This window comes from Pseudochaenichthys georgianus, chromosome 23, assembly GCF_902827115.2.
Source record: "Pseudochaenichthys georgianus chromosome 23, fPseGeo1.2, whole genome shotgun sequence".
Lineage (NCBI taxonomy): Eukaryota > Metazoa > Chordata > Actinopteri > Perciformes > Channichthyidae > Pseudochaenichthys > Pseudochaenichthys georgianus.
In genome coordinates, this window is record NC_047525.1 from 20,601,310 (window position 1) to 20,617,062 (window position 15,753).

Sequence of the window (15,753 nt, forward strand, 5' to 3'; positions counted from 1 at the left end):
TTCAAAAAAGGTTGGGCACCCCTGTGGGAGAGAAACTCCGATTGGGGTCACACCCTCTATCTATTCTGTCTATAATAATTTTAAAAAAGTGCTTGACAAAGTAAACGCATTCATACTCAACATCACGCAAGGCAAGGCAAGGCAATTTATTTGTATAGCACAATTCATACATTAATGCAATTCAAAGTGCTTTACGGGATCAAACAGAGAAAACACAATACATTGAGAAGAAATACAAAACACACAAAATAATTAATTAAAAGAGAGAAAACCATGTTTAACAGTTCGAAAATTTGAACATTTAAATTTGAAAAGCCATATTAAAAAGAAATGTTTTTAGACCTGATTTAAATGTTTCAAAAGTGCTTGCCATTCTCAGATGTTCTGGGAGTTTATTCCATGCATCAGGAGCATAGATGCAGAAGGCTGCTTTCCCACGCTTTGATCTCACAAATGGAACAGTGAGCTGGCCTGTGCCTGAAGACCTAAGGGGTCTGCTGGGTTCGTACCACTGAAGGAGGTCCTTGATATATTTGGGTCCTAGCCCGTTTAGTGCTTTATATGTGCGCATTAAAATCGTAAAGTCAATTCTCTCACTAACTGGAAGCCACGCAACATGCACTTTGGTAAGAAATACTACATTTATTATTGCAATGCATAATAATAATTAAATAATTAGGCTAAATCATGCACAGTGTTTGGTTTGGTGCATTGATACGTTTCCAAATTCAAATTTAGCTGAAGAACTCCAAAGTTGCAGCTTGATCGATGTCAGCATGACCTGTATCATTTCCTGACAGAACAAAACTGTAAATTGCATTAATTTCATGGAAAATAATTGCAGAAAAACTACACAGATTAGCACATAGCTTAGTGTATATTTAAAATGTATCGTTATATAGCGTGAAATAGAGACACACAAGCATATAGAGTACATACGAGCTGCATCCCGATCAAAGACAGCCAGTAATGAGTTACACACAGGACTGTGAAGAGTGACTAAGCACATCTGGGACGGATTTATGCTGCAAATAACCTATTTTGCTTGAAGAACTATCAACCTTTCTATTCTGAATCTGAACCTTTGCCGTTTTGAATTTTGTTGTTAACAATTTGTGGCCATCTGATTCATTTAGCTGACATTTATGATAACCCAATAAACCATTCAATTGAAACCACAAATCATCAGATATTTCACATGAAACATTTAAATATCCAAGATAACATTTGCAGACATGCTAACACTTATTTGTCTCAAGTGGGATGTGTTTGCACAACAGACTGGTGGGTGTCGCGGAGAGAGATAGACTGTTGATAACTGCTGTCTGGTGTAGCAAACCGCACAGGGCTGTGAAACCACTGCTGAGGTCTGAGTAATGAGGAACTATAACCGTCATGTTCAGACCCCCAGCATACAAACACACACTCACGTCATCAAAAACCGTAAAAACCCTAACCAGCACAGAGAAATGTAAAAGATTTCATCAGTTGGTTTAAGGTACAATCCCTCGCAGCATAATGTAGATGAGTGACAGATTTAGGACAGAAAGGTGAAGAGTTTGCATCTTCCAACTTGTCCTGACCGGCCCTTTCTTCAACACCTAATCAATACACACACTTGTGCTGCATGCAGGCTTCCTAATACATGACTCACATGCTCTGAGCTATTATTATACATGGTAGACATGTGGTGAAAGAAACGGCAGAATAGAAGTGGAGATAGGTCAAGGGGTTCCTCCATGCTCTGCTTACTGGTCGTACCGCAGGATCACTCCTCTTTCTGTGTGTTTCTTCCCGACAGACATGCTGCCTTACCACACACTAACGGTCTGACTCACAGAGTGTGGGGTCGCTTATGAAATCCACGTTTGCCACATCGTCTCGGTTAGATAAAACAGACTTGTAGCACGCGTCCCAACTGCAGAATCAAACCATTTCACTGCCGTCATGCCAGTCCCCACGTGACAAAAAGCAGACTGTGTGTGTGTGTGTGTTTTGCATCGTTGTTGTTGTTGTTGTTGTTGTTGTTGTTGATACACAGACCATTTCATTTGCATGGTTCACCTTGGAAACAAGCCAATTAAACAAGTTGAAGCACTTGGCAGATGTTTAAAATATGGACAGACCCAATTTATGAGAATTAACCACTTTATATTTCACCATTGATTTATTGTGGAAGAGGTCATTGTTGGGTTTGGTAAAAAAAATGTATGCACCTTTCTATCCAGTGTTCTTGTTAGGTACAGTCACAGCACCTGAGGCCTGTACTACGAAGCAGGATTTTCGCCTAGCGGGCTAACTTCAGGGAAAACTTGGGCTTTCCGGTCCTATGACGCTGGTTCTCTTTTTAGCGGGCTAGATCGCCATGGTAACTTATGCTGTGCGGCTAACCAGGGGCCTATACTACGAATCTAGTTCAACATATCCTGGCTATGTTTTGAGTTATCCGAGGCCTGTACTACGAAGCAGGATTTTCGCTTAGCCGGCTAACTTCAGGGAAAACTTAAAACTAGGGCCACCAGGGTTGGTGGAGGGGGTCTGGAGGACGGGTCTTGGGCTGACAGCCCAGGGGGCACGGCAGAGGACCAGTAAGGGGTCTCGGGCGGACGGCCCGGGGGCAAGGCAGAAGCCGAGAAGGGGGACTTGGGCGGACGGCCCGGGGGCAAGGCATAGTCCAAGGTGGGGGACTCGGGCGGACGGCCCGGGGGCAAGGCAGAGTCCAAGGAGGGGCGAAGGCCAAACAGCTGCGGAGGCTGGGCAGGACCCGGTGTCGGCCGAACAGGAACCGGAGCCGGTGGGACAGGCTTCGGCAGGATCCCCCACGGAAGAGGACCAGGAGTTGGCAGGACCTCCGGCGAGACAGGTGATGGCGGGGCCTCCAACGGAACAGGACAAGGGGTTGGCAGGACCCCCGGCAGAAGAGTTGACAGCGGGACCCCCAACGGGACTGGACATAGGGTTGGCAGGACCCCCGGCAGGAGAGTAGTCGGCGGGACCTCCAACGGCACAGGACATAGGGTTGGCAGGACCCCCGGTGGAAGAGTCGTCGGCGAGACCCCCAACGGGACAGGACACAGGGTTGGCAGGACCCCCGGCAGGAGAGTAGTCGACGGGACCCCCAACAGGACAGGACATGGAGCTGGCAGGAACCCCAGCGGAACCTCCAACGGCACAGGACATAGGGTTGGCAGGACCCCCGGCAGAAGAGTCATCTGCGGGACCCCCAACGGGACAGGACACAGGGTTGGCAGGACCCCCGGCAGGAGAGTAGTCGGCGGGACCTCCAACGGCACAGGACATAGGGTTGGCAGGACCCCCGGTGGAAGAGTCGTCGGCGAGACCCCCAACGGGACAGGACACAGGGTTGGCAGGACCCCCGGCAGGAGAGTAGTCGACGGGACCCCCAACAGGACAGGACATGGAGCTGGCAGGAACCCCAGCGGAACCTCCAACGGCACAGGACATAGGGTTGGCAGGACCCCCGGCAGAAGAGTCATCTGCGGGACCCCCAACGGGACAGGACACAGGGTTGGCAGGACCCCCGCAGGAGAGTAGTCGGCGGGACCTCCAACAGCACAGGACATAGTGTTGGCAGCACCTCCAGCGTAACCTCCACCGGCACGGACATACGATTGGTAGGACCCCCGGCAGAGGAGTAGTCGACGGGGCCTCCAACGGGACAGGACATGGAGTTGGCAGGACCCCCAGCGGAACCTCCAACGGACCAGGACATTGGGTAGGGACTTGAGACGTGACTCGAGAGGGGACTCGAGAGGAGACTCGTGAGGGGAACCCGAGGGGGAACTCGAGAGGGGACTCGAGAGGGGACTAGAGGAGGGACTAGAGGAGGGACTAGAGGAGGGACTGGAGAGGGAACTGGAGAGGGAACTTGAGATGGGACTGTGGCAGCTGGGGCCAGAGCTGGGTCTGGAACCATGGCTGCTGGGGCCAGAACTGGGACCGGAACCATGGCTGCCGGGGCTCGGGCTGCTAGCCTGGCCTTGCGACGACTCCCCTTAGCCGCCGTCTGAATACTCCGTGGACCTCCAGGAACTGGGGCAGAAGCACGGGTTGACTTCAGGCGGAACCCACCAAGGCGTATGGTGCCAGGTTGGGAATTGGGAGACATGGAGCTAGCATGCCTGGGGCTAGCAGGCCGGGAATCACATGTTTCAAGGAAGTCCAAAATCCAGTCAGGTAAGAATTCAATAAAACATAGTTTCTCTGCTGCCAACCGGTGCGCCTCTACCAGAGCGGCCCTCTTCTGCCGAACACTGGACGCTCCCTTCCACCAATCGAAGCAGCAAGCCAGATAGAAGGTTAAATGCTGCAATTCAACCTCCCATGGATCATCTGCTGGGTCCATTTGTTGGTTGGTTCGTAATGTTACGGTGTGTGAAGCAGGCAGGACCCAAATGCAGATTAACGTGAAAATTCCTTTATTTCAAGGCTATACTAACAAAGACAGAACAGAACACTCACCGAGGACAAGCCAAATCACAAGACGAACCAACACTGAACACAGGAAGAGAACAGACTAAATACAGGGAGGGGTAATCACAAGACGAGAAAAAGCCGGGCAGGGGAGGAGAAACCCAAGGGCCACAGGTGAACACAATCAGACAACTAGACACACCATGGAAACTAACGACAGGGGAAAAACACAGGAAGAAGGACCAGACAATATACAAGGAGGAAAATACCCATAACCAGACATACAAAACTACAAACGTGACAACACATGAGAATCCTGACAGCAGTGATATCATAAACCTGTTAATGTACGCATTCAAACACTTGTTCTGTTCCCAGCTGTATCCACCTTGCAGGTGCAGCTATGTGGCTTTTATCCTGGATAAAGTGTTTAAGTCATGGATGTTTAAAGTTTAACTTCTTCATATTTGACTAGTATTAAAGTTCACTTTTCATTCATGAAGTATGACGCTGCGCTGTCAGTACGCTTCTCCATGTTTGTGATTGGTCGAATTCTCCAAATACCACCCCTTTCATGTGAACGCGCACCCAACTAGATAGGACACGGCTGGCTTGAGCGATCCACTTGATAGTGTACCGTTTAGCAACATCGCATATGTTTTGGATTAGGCCAACCGGCTAACTCAAACATATCCAGGTTAGGAAAATCCAGCTTCGTAGTACAGGCCTCTGATGTGCTTCGAGGAACATGACGCTGCTTCACACAAATAAAATAAACCGACCTCACGATCAAAGTCGAGCTTTCTGGGTTTGCTTTCTGTTAAATAAACACAGAGGAGAAACAGAGCAATGTAGCAGGCATAATGACACACAATTATCTTCTTCAAAGTTTACATGGTGGTGTAGTAAAAGTTTCCCATCATTCTGAACATTCACATTTTCCACTCGAGAACAAACTCAAAGCCGGGGCAGATGTGGTGTAAGGGCATTGTTTGCTAATGAGCTAAACATAGCAGCAATAATGACAACAAAAATACTCACATCTTTATTAAATCCCTTAAACCGTCAAAGGTCAAGCCAGCAATTAACATATTAAAACTCCAGTCGGTTACCGTCAAATATTGAATTCAAAACACATCTTCTATCCAAATAATTGAGTAGTTATCGATTTCTCCATGAGTCACAATGTTTACCCATCCCCTGTCAGTTATCTACACCCACCACATACAACTGTTCCTTTACCCTTTGACCCCACAGAGCATAACATTTAAATAACAAATCATTGTGGTAATCCGTTTCAGCTGAGTTTAAATGAGTGCATGTGTGTTGGACTGTACATGTGATTACATCATACATGGTGTTTACGCGTTCAATGTAATACTAGTGTATGTGCATCTGTAGTGATTGGAAATGTCTAATTATGTTCCATTGTTGTGAATAAAGATGACACAATTACAAGCTCAGGTGAGAGAACTGTTAGAGTAAGGTGTCAGAGTTGGTAAATGAATGCTAATTGCTAACGAGCGGCGTCAGCTTGTTAGCCGTGCTGCCAGGACAAGAAGCTTGGAACATTTGGCAAGATCTTTACAAAATAAAAGACTAAGAGACAGAAACTGAGCTGACCTTCTCGCTATTGGACTATTGATTGTAATATTTGCTAGCTTACTATGTCTTGTGTTGCTGCACTTGCTTGATGTTTTGCTGTGTTAACAAAGTCACTGACTTGCTAGTTTTTTGATCGTAAGTTAGGATATAAAAACAACAAATTCACATGCATAGCTGTCCATATTTCGACAGCACTCTGAATCTGTTGAGGCAACAAATCTCAAAATGCAATTTCTTGCATAATTTGCTTTGATCTGTATGCTTTCTCTACTTTTCCGCCATGCTATACAAATGCTAACATCAGCATGTTTGCTTTTTAGTTAGCCTTTACTTGATCGCTGTCAAATAAATACTTTTTCTATCAAAATATTTTAAAGTTTTCTGTCATGGCTCACCCCTGATGAACTCTCCTCTCTCATTCAGGACATTTCCTTTGGGCTATTCACACTCACTTTTATAGACCCAGGTCACATGCACAAAGTGGTGGTGTGCCATAATTTACAAAAATGCCCTCAAGTGCTCCATTATCTGCACAAGCCTCTTTTCATCTTTTTAATTTCCGACGTTTGTGATGGAAAGAAACACTTTTCTGCCTACTAATACTGTATACAGAGTTTACAGACCTCCTGGCCGTCTTCTCTAATAACTTGATAACACTGCCGTTTTTTTTATTAAATTCCCTTTATTCAATCAATTTAACAAAACATCATTGTACTATCACTTCTATAAAGACCTCCAGGTTCTCTTGACATTGTTACAACACCCTTCAAAAAAGATGTCGGCACCACTGGAACAGGCGTTCATAAAGATCAATATTTCCCAGGAAACCAGCTATGTTTCATTTTCCAATATACATATACATATAAATAGTTTGTTGACACAATTTGAGATGCAAAATGGAGTCATGACACTTTAGTGTAGTTGAGATCAAATTGAAGGTTGAAGATGGGTGCAGTCAGAGAAAGGGAGGTTGTGTGTTCTGTTTGGTTTGTTCCTCTATTTGTCAGTATAGGATAACGGAGAAAACGACTGGCTACATTTCCACGAAACTGTGTGGAAGGATAAAGCATTGGCCAAGGAAAAACTGATTACATTTTGTAAATTCTCAACACGATGCTGATTAACTTATTATGAACATTAATATTCATAACTTTTGTATTTCTTTTTATTTGTCTTCTGCACTGTGAAGCAGTTTATATCAACTGTGTTGTGTGCAGAACAGGGGAATTATTGAATTACTGGTGTGATGCGGACTCGGGTGCAGTCAACAGTCATTCTCACACTTTCTTCTTCTTTCTCTGTCCTTCCTTAAATGTTCAAATCCCTTTATAAACCAACAAAGGACTGGAGACCTGTCATGATGAATGTACAGACACTGCACCTGTAATCTCATTTAAGTGGCTTAGGACTTTAACTCAGAAGGAACCTAATTACCGCTACAAAGGTGGCTCACATTAGGGCCAATTACCACCATGAGGTATAAAAGAGGCCCAGCAAGTAGAGCAGTGTGAGAGCTCTTTAAGTAGACAGCTAACAGAGTTTAAAGTGATCCCATAATGCAGTGTCATCAGTCAAAGGAACAACCAACACAAAAACCCCACGGTCACAAATTCAAAATATACAAACAGACAAAAATGTTATGCATGACAAGTGCTGCTATTTGGCATATAGCCACTCCAGCAGTGTTTACACAAGGAACTTCTTTTTCATTTGCAATACTTCCTCCACCTCATATCTAATGGAACCAAAAAAACAAGCTGAGTTCCAATGAATAGCAAAGGATGTTTTTCACTGCTAAATCCTCTAATGCGAACACTTTAAAAAAAAGAAAGCCTTTTTAACACAAGTTCCTCAGAGAGATGTAGTCATGATTGGCAGGAACAGCCTGACGTGCTTCCTCCATTCTGACAGGTTAACATACTGACAGACATTGTGGATTTCAAGGCCTGACTAGCACCACCAATCTGAACTCCATCCAGTCACACTGAGAACATGCACTCGTTTTTTTTTTAAACAGAAAATAAAAGCAAGAAAACAAGGATCTTCTATCGCTGTCTTGCGGCCAGTCATTTTCCCTCAGGGCACCCGTGGGAGCCATACATTTTCACATATGGTAAACCGAGTCTGGATTTTATGGGGTGATTTGTTTTGGGATTTTCTGTGAGAAGAGAAGGAGTAAAACTTTAACTGTCCGTGGCGAGACAGAGTGGGAAAAAGAGAGAGATGTTGATCCTGGGATATTTCTGTTTTGACATAAAAAGCAGGTCCTAGCTCAAAGTTAGAGTCTTTTTAATACACAGTCCGATTCAAAACTGTTATAAAAGAGAGTAACGTTGGTGTGAGTTTCCTGAAACACATTTCTCAGCAGTGTTCCAGACAAACATGCCTCCAGTTCTGCACACACAGGAGGGGTGGCCTATTTCAATTGAGTGTTGCACTATGAGTAAGGTTAGGTTCAGTTCAGGGCTACTGTTTGCAGAGAAAACACCATGTCCCTTAACCTTCACAGTTTTATGCAATCTTTACACTTTTGAATCCAGTTAGATAAGTAAATCTGCTGACATCTACAACTCATGCATTTAATCCTCATCCTGGCTACAAATACAATAAAAAAGATCTTTAAATAATAACAATAACAGTCTTGGCAGTGTTATGGAGTAGATGTTAGATGTCACTTTCCTTCAAATAGTAAGTGTGTCTTTTCATTTGACCTGAGTAACTCAAATTTGAATGCGCTGCCCCCTAGTGGAACACCAACAAGAGCTTTAAACACAGAAGATCCGGAGTAAACATCTTGAAAAATTACTTATATTTCTGTATTAAAGTATAAATGTACTGTGGATATATCATGCTTACTGTGTCTGGAAACCAAACGTCCACTTTTAGGGACACATCGTTGTCAATCAGTAACTGCAAAATAAACATCTGACAGCAGCCATTACTTGCACAACATTTGCACACACATTGAACTCAGGCATAGATCTGTGTCTATCTAATGATATGCTTGTCTGTATGAAATCATTAAGGCAATCAAAAGTTGATCAAATGCATGCAATGTCAATTTAGTGACTGAATGAGCATGAGGTCCAAAAAAAAGAAGAGACATTTGGACCTCTGATGTAATATAAAGGAAAAACGGCAGTGCAACTGTCGTCGACCCAAACAGGCAATTCCACTTATTTTGGCTGATTAAAACTCTTGAGTGTCTACAGGCTATTTGATTGGCATCTGTTTGACTTTCATTTTGGTAGCTCCCAGTAAACTTGTTCAGTGAAGATGTATTTTTTGCAGGCCGACTCAGAAGCTTACATTGAAAGGGTTCCGCTGACCAGAAGCAATGGGATTTTTCCATTCGATTTTGAAATATAAATATAAGCTCTTTGGCAAACACACATTTATGATACCTACATGTTTTATTCAGCAGGATAATCTCCACATATTAACACAACTATGGTATTTCTGAAGCGTAAATGCAATCGCATTAAGTAAAAAGTTAACGTTAGGCTATAAATAGACTACGTCAAGGTCGCATAGCTGCGCTTTATTACATTACATTGCATTTAGCTGACGCTTTTATCCAAAGCCACTTACAATAAGTGCATTCGACCAAGAAGATACAAACTTGAAGAAAACAGAATCATGAAGTACATCAGGTTTCATAGAGCCAAAACATTTGAAGTGCTACTCAACTGGCTTTAGATAAGCCAGTCCTTTGTTAGTATATAAGTGTTTAGTTAGTATATGAATGCTTTGTTAGTATTTAAGTTATTTTTCTTTTTTTGCTCGAAGTGGAGTCGAAAGAGATACGTTTTCACCAATGCTAAGCTAAAGGTGGACTCGTGGTAGCGTGATGATGGTTAGTAGTTTAGATATTCACAAACTAGCACCCACTGTTTTCTAACTCTAATGGCACATTTCCACTGCAGCGGGGTAGCCCCGTTTAAGCGTCCCTAAGCATCCTCGCTCAGGCCTCGGGCTGCCTCGCTGGCCGTCCGAGGCCGTGGCGCATTTCCATTACAGTTTAGGACCTGGGGTAGCAACGCAGTGTAGGCGGGGCGATCGGCTTTTTTTTTCACATTTCGAGTTGTTCCGTCGAGCTTCCGCTGGATTTTATCATCCCCAATGAGATGTAGGAACTTCGTCACCTCCTCGGTCGACCACGGTGTGCTTTCCTTTGACGTTGCCATTTTTGTAGCTCCTCCGTTTACAAAAATGCTGTGTATAAAAATGCTGCAAGCTTGCTTCTAGATATATATGCGACGCTAGGGATGATCTCGCGCGTGATCTTGTGGCGATTCTCTCGGACCAATCAGCAGTCGAGAGTGTTGACGTCACTAGTTCAGCCCTGGCCTGATAGAACCACAATTTTATGGGGCCGGAAAAAGAGGGAAAAAGTACCCGCTAGCCGGTGCTACGCTATATGGAAAGGCCTCCAAAAACTGGCCTGGTCGCTTGAGGACGATTAAGGACGCTTAAACGAGGCTACAGTGGAAATGCGCCAATAGTGTCAGACAACATGTGAAAGTCTTTGAAGCTTGTTTGAACCACAACCATTGATAAAAAATAAATGTTGACTTTGAGACAAAATACTAATTTCCGGGTTTAAGGGCTTAACTAACTAGACTTACATTACAAACTTAACATTATCACAATTCCATGATTTTTACAACCACCAATATAAGGCAAGGCACTAGAATATACTTCCTTGGTCCAGGGGAATCTGGAAGTAGAATATGGAAGCATCTATTTGGGGCGAATGTGACGTTTTTTATATTCTAAAAAGAAGACCTTAACGAATCCTGAAGCGTGACTTTTCAAAGCCATACATGTCAAAGCTTGCCAATACAATATGAGTCACTGGTTCGACCATCAACCCTTTCAACAACTTGCAGGTTATATTGTGGTCATTTTTTCCGACAGGGCTGTAAAAAAAACCCTTAAGGAGGTTCCTGCAGGAAAAGCTCCTATTAAGCGTGTCATTCTCCTCCAATAAAACCGCACCCTCGTCTAGGAAAATAAAGTCCCACACCTCCCGCTTCCAGACACCGCTTGTCCTTCCTTTAACTCTTTTGCTTATGTATATTTTCACATTTGAAAGATTTATGATTGTCTTTCAATGTTTTATTGACCCGTGCTCATTGTAGTTTATTTTTAAAGACAGTGAGATGTCGTACTCCACGATTCCTTCCAACCCTTCCTCCTTCCCCTCCGCACTAAACAACCTGTAAAGCTCTGATTTATTGTTATTACAGCTGAGCTGAATCAAAGAGTGGCAGGGGCATAGACAGGAAAGGCAGTGAGGAGGGAGGGACTGACTTGGCCCCCAAGGCTACGAGCTGCAGACAGTACATGGACTTTTAAATGGAGTTGGCCGATATGGCATTTTAACGTGTCTGTCGCGTCAACCTCCATTTCCTCATGGGGGCCAGTTGTCGTCTGGTAGGAAATCAAATTCATTTCAGAAAGTTCAAGGACAGAGTTGGTATGTGCTATGATAGGGATGCCTGCCGGGCTTTGGTTATGACAAAATATGAGTGATAATATAGAAAATAATAAGTTAAAGGTCCCTACTGTTTTTCATCAATATATTACAGGTCTCAGATATATACAGAACATGTCTCTGATTGGCTGAAACACCAAACAGATCATTGCAGCATCCCATAATCCCCTCTGTTTCAGCCCTGTTTCAAAAGTGCTGATTCTCTGTCTGTTACTTTAGATGAAAATAAGGAGCCCCTCCCCACGCCCCTCTGAGAGATATGTTGTTAAAAAGAACACAATGGTGCTCTATGAGGAGATTCAGGTGATAAGGTGGGGGTGGCTAATGGTTACACAAGCCAAATTGTTATGACATCATAAAGGGGCCAAAATCTGATCAGCTCATTTTCAGACAGGTTTTTAAATAAATGGATCAGGACAAAAAGAGAGAGAATCTTTTCTCCTGAAACTTTCAGAATCTCTTTCCACAGAGGGGACACATGTTGATGTACACAAGACATGAAAAAGTGGATTTTGCATAATAGGTGAAAGGGAAAATTCTAACCCATCTCCTTTTAGTCGCTCTTTAAACTGTCTTAGATGATCATATCCCTACACAAAGGGAAATGGAATATCTGATGCGTTTTATCAGAAAATCCCAAGCACCGAAGCCAGCATTCTATAAAATGCTTTGTGCAGCATGATCATGTTTTCGCCCAGATGGAACCCTCAGACAAGTATGACAGGTCAGATGGCACAGACCTCTCCGAGCTGAAGTGATTGTTGTACAAAGGCCCTGAAGAGCAGTAATTGTGCAGATGTTCCAAAGTTGTGAGCCTCTTTCAACATGATACAGCTGTATACAGCCTTGCTGATTGACTGACTAATTCACTCAACAAAAAGCTGCTGGGAATATGTTTGCAATTTAAAAATGTATAATCTTTTCAATATGGCGAGGAACAGTTCCCATATTAGTGAGGTTTCTGGCAATTTCTGTCCGTTGATGTAAACTTTCATGAATCAAGACCAAGAAATACGTTTGGAGAGGTTTATGTTTTAGCCATTTAGCTAGGCTGGCATTAAGCACAACTATACCCACGCACAAATTACATCATTTCACATTTTGAATCAAGGTTTAAATAGTTTTCATCTACAAAGGTTGTCATCAAACTACAACAGTCTTTCTTTGAAATCAAGAACTAGCCATGGTTTGCCAATGCTTGTGGTTTAGAAATCTGGATGATTGTTCTTTGTGATAAACTACAACTTGCCTTTTTTCTCTATTTATGGAAACTGCCTTGGTTCGGGTTCCATCCTTTCATTCGTTCATTCCTCAGTTAAATTGATATTCATTGACACTACATTGTGGAAGCAATCGCCAGCGTTTTAAGTTGGTTTCAATTCATATCATTTAGAAATCTTACTTGCCACACAGAAAAACTAAATTTTCTAAAATGTCTGTGAGAAAATGATTATTACAGAATGTGTGAAGTTGTTTTTCACATGTAACACTTGCACCCTGTCCCCCTCGACTTCCTGCTTCCTAATGCCCACATTTTCACACGCTGAGTTCCCACCACCTCCGTCTCCCCCCCATACTTCCACTTTTCCTCTTCTCCGTGCTACTTCCTCTGCTGCCCTATATCCACTTACACTCCTAAATCCTTCTTCTCTAACCCCCCTCCTCCATCACTTCTCAGCAAAGCTTTCTTACATTTTCCAATCTCTTTCTCATCACTCTTCTGTCCTCCTCTCCTCTCTTTTCTCTTGTTGCTCCTGTTCTTCTTCTTGTATTTCTTTCCCTGACACAATATCTACCTCTACTGTAATCTCCATGTCCAGTTCATCTCGGAGCCAGAGCTACCAGATGGCACCAGATGCAGAACCCGTACATCTGCGTTACTCCAATTGGGCCCAAACTGGGCTCCGAAGGATCCGCAGCTGTATAAACAGCTTGTGTGTATAAATGCAAGCTATGCAGCCAGGCACAGCGGTCCTCACCAGGTTGCTGTGAAAAGAAATATTATTAATAAGGATAATAATTACAGCGGAAATACCTTAGCTTGGGACGAGGCCATGTGCTTGTGTGACACTGGGGCATGGGAAAGATGACAGAGCCCTCGGGGTGTACACACACACACACACACACACACACACACACACACACACACACACACACACAATTGACACACTCAAACCATCTTACTACTATGATGGTTTGCTAAGTTGTATAACAAATGTGTTCTTCTGCAGCAATACAGTTATATATCACGTCAACTCTTAACAAATAAGCAAATAATGGAATATCCCCAAATATATATAATAAATATAGTCTAATGGGAAGGCCATTCATTCATTCATTCATTTGTTTTGCTTTCAGAATAAAGTACCATTCATAAAGATTAAAGGTCATCATCACGGCTTGTCAGGCGGAAACAGGGCGATAACTTTGCTGGACTAGAAAATGAAGACTAGTTTGCATCCACATTTTTTACATATCATAAATATGTTGAATCCTAACGGCTGCTCTGAGAAGTCCCTGAAATACTATGCAACGCAATTTGCATTACAAAATCTAAACTATGGCCCTTTTTGCATTTAAAATATGCAAACAAGTATGCATGCCCTTGTAAATCATGGTACTTCCCTGGCTTTCTAAATGCAACTATTCATGGTATTAAGGCCACCAGACACTCTGGCACGTAAAGTACCCAAAAAGTCCCTCCTGGTGAAAGTCGAAGCGCACACAAAGGCCAGGATATAGTGCAACAATGGGGCAGCACACAGTTCATGAATGACTAAGCCAAGCTAGATGAGATTGGGCTAAAGTAGGATTACCTGCATGTGGACCTTTACAACTCTTATTCAGCAAGTTTCAACTAAAGCTTGACCAGTCTTTTGTCAGTGCAGTGTACATTTTGAAGGAACACAGGTTTGGGCTGTTCTGCTTGTCTGCTGAGTGGATTACAATAGTGTATCTCACATGGTGCCATTGGGCTATTCTCTTTTGCCTCAAACTCCAAAACAACACTCAGGCCCACTTGAGAGCACTCTGGATGAGTTTCGCCTCTGGCACGGACTCATCGGCACAAGAATCTGGCAACCCTCCAAACACAATATTTGTCAGGGTAGCTTTGTTTCAAACCTTTACTGTTTATTACATTCTGCTGCCTTCACGTTTTGTTCAGAGATGGGGTTTCGGATACAACCTTAAGATTTCAGTGAAAAGCACTTTCATGTTTTTAATCACTCTAAACCATTTCAAAGGGTACAGAAAGTGTTTTAATCAGCCTGCACAGCTGTGGCGAGAGGGAAAAAAAGTCATTTCTACTCGCGTCATATGGTTCAAATAATTGTCCTTCAGTATTCTTTGAGATTGACATGACGAGCTTCCACTTCGCATGTCAGCCGAGTGAAGAGGGAACGTGTAAGCAATCTGGATGTGAGAGCAATTATGGACCACACGGAAAAAATTAACAACTCGCCGTACTTTTCAGAAAAACACGCCAGCTGGATGGAAAAAGATCACTTGATTTCATTCAAACTTCAGATTTAGTTTCAGAAGTCCAACTTTGAAGTTAAGTCATCTGCATTCATCAAAACCAATTAAGCATGTTCGCAATTGCTTGAAAATATGTCAAATGAATGTGTAGAATCAAAAACGAGACAAACTAAACCCCCTGACCGTAGCTGCTGTTTGGTTAATATTTGGCTAGTGGAAAGTAATTGGCTCCCGATCAATTAAATTAAAAAACTTCACAGACAATGCAAACAAGCCTTTAAAGTCCACACTGTGGGTCAAGTATCAAAAGGCGGAGTGTGATGTGCCCGAAGTTTAGAGCTGTCAACTTCCTGCACCTGCATGCTCAGCATATGGCAGAGGTCTGGACCTCCTGTGATGAGTCAGTCAAAATATAGCCAAAAAAACTGTGTGTGTGAGTGTCTTTTTCATTTCCCTGTTCTTAGAGTTGCCCTGAAACCGCTTGACACGTCATTTCAAGAGGCTCACCACCGCACATTTCCAAAGAAGTTCCAGCTGTTTTCTTACAGATTTCTTTATAAAATTCCGATGAATTCGTTCGGAGATAACATCCATTGGTTTATTTTGCATGTGTCCTTTGTAGTAATCTTGCCATGACTCTGATGAGAGAAACACACACCAGGACCAGATTTTTTGTCTTTTCAGCAAGAACATCAAACTGCTTTGAAGATCAAAGTGACGTGTGCGCCTTTGCA